The sequence below is a fragment of the Gymnoscopelus braueri genome, assembly GCF_963280865.1.
Source record: "Gymnoscopelus braueri genome assembly, chromosome: 20".
Classification (NCBI taxonomy): Eukaryota; Metazoa; Chordata; class Actinopteri; order Myctophiformes; family Myctophidae; genus Gymnoscopelus; species Gymnoscopelus braueri.
In genome coordinates, this window is record NC_137622.1 from 8,358,503 (window position 1) to 8,361,002 (window position 2,500).

The following is a 2,500-nucleotide window of genomic DNA, read 5'->3' on the forward strand; positions in this document are numbered from 1 at the left end:
ATCACAACACAACGCAAGCTTGTAGATCAGCTCTTTTCGGCAAAGAGATTTAGTGTTGCGGGAAAAAAGGAGGGGGCCTAGTGTAGACCCCTGGAGGACTCCGGTGAACTAAGTACTGTATGAACTGTATGAACTGTAGGTTATACAGTAGGTGGTTGAAATTTGTTCACTTCATGGGAGGAAATATGGAAACCTACAGGCAGAAATACTGTCCTCTTTCTGTGATGCGTGTAGGGTGAAGCGTATACACATAACATGTGGACACGTGTACTCGTGTGTGTGTGTACATGTACAGTATGTGTGTAAGGGTGTTTGTACATATGTCTTTTTTTTTCTCCTTTTACATAATGCATACAACCTCTTTCGTTTCGCATTCGTTTCGCGTGCGCGCCTGTGGGGCCACACCTGTCCCTACTGCCTCCGGTTCGTGTGTGCGTTCTATTTCTGAGCTCAAGGAGACGAGCTGGGCCATATGGGGGGAAATGCTGTGAATGTGTGCTTGTTGTTTTGTACCCAGATGCGGTGTTCTATATCTCCCGCTATAATCTCTCTCGCTCCTCTGTCCTGCCAGCTATAGCGGCTTTGCCTCCTTTAACCCATTCAAATCCGGGAACGCACCTACAAATCTTCTTCTAAATCCCAACTGGTTTCTTAAAAAACGTACGTTTCTATATCAGTGGTGCTCACTTTTTCATGTCAAGGACCGCCCAAAACTATATGTATTTGGCCGCGGACCCCCATCTCAAAATAGACCCCCCCAGAAGCAAAGATGTTAGCTTTAAGAAATATATATTCAAAGATTTGCAAAGAATTTCACCATTTAAAAACAAATAGCAGATCTACAAGATCATAGCCGCGCTATGAGCTTGTAGATCTGCTATTTTTTAATTGCCAAAGACATCTAAAATGACACAGATGCATTCCCGGATTGAATGGGTTAAACAAATCTAATAAAACAAGGCGGAGAAAATAGAAAAATGTTCCTGTTTTTTTTACCTCCCCTCTTTTTTCCTGCAGCTCATCCCTGCATGCATGCTCGGCTCATCCGGCAGTCACGTCACCCCCCCCCCCTCTCTCTCTCTCTCTCTCCCCAGATGATTTAGGAAGCGAGGCCGGCAAATGACCACTATGATGGAGTCTGTCGGCGTCGATAGGAAAGTCATTGCTGCTTTCTCTGCCGTCTCAGGTGATCATGTATACCGCGGTGTGTGTATGTGTGTGTGTGTGTGTGTGTGTGTGTGTGTGTGTGTGTGTGTGTGTGTGTGTCTTATACCGCTGCGGAGGCATGCATTTGTTGCTGATGAGCTCATTTCAAAGGAATATACAGCAAACAAACACAGTGTCCTTGCTCGCTATCTGCCGTTACCGTGCAAACACTCCTCAAGGGTAGACACACACACACACACACACACACACACACACACACACACACACACACACACACACACACACACACACACACACACACACACACACACACACACACACACACACACACACACACCTAAGGCCCCTGTGTTATTGGATTGAAATGGAGTCCAACACACATTTCCTCCGAGTATTGATTTAATCAGCTGCGTATCATGTTAAGGCCCGTATCATCTGATGCAACGCACACCACCATCAGCGAGCAAAAGAAGTGATCCATCACCATTTAGCCGGACAGGCCCTTGTAGTCTAAACACGGAACCATTACGCATGGTTTAACACGGACACTTTGACCTCTGAAGGGGTGACAAGGTCAATGACATCATTAGACGGGAGTCAGGCTGAGTCGCTGGAGCAGGACTAATTGTTATCAGACCTCATTCCCCTGTAGCATGCGGCAATCACTGCAGAGATTTGCCCTGACACACATATCTTCTCTCACTTCCAATATCCGGCTGTTTGTTTTCATCTTAGGAGGTGAGATGCGGTTAGGAGCGCAAGCTTTTGCGCCTCATTCCAGCATGTTTCTACAGCCGCTCAGAACATCCCTTCATCCTAGGCTCAGTTAAACTATTCAAAGGTAGCTAAGCTTACAAAAATAGCTGGGGGTGATTTCCCACACGCAGATAAAGAGCCAAGACTTGAAAATCACTTTCAAAGCAGCCTCTCCTCTTAAGATGCTTTTGAAGTCACGGAGAAGGGTTTGGGGGAAAAAAAGTGCTCCTGGCTGAAAAGAAAAATTCGACCAGGGTGCAGTAGAAGATGGACTGGGGCACTCTCTCTCTCTCTCTCTCTCTCTCTCTCTCTCTCTCTCTCTCTCTCTCTCTCTCTCTCTCTCTCTCTCACTCCCCTCATCATTTTACAGGTCTCACATCTGGCCTGACGCTGTGGTTCTCGCCTGTGTTGGCGGTCTTCACCTGCTCTTGTCGCATCGTGCCAGGCTAGTCCTCCAGGCGCCACGGACGGCTCATAGCCCGGCCCGGCCCCGCACGGCTCTGTCAGCGACCTCACTGGACCATGAACACAGACGGGGAGACCACTCCGGAATGTCAGCAGGACTGGTATCGACCTA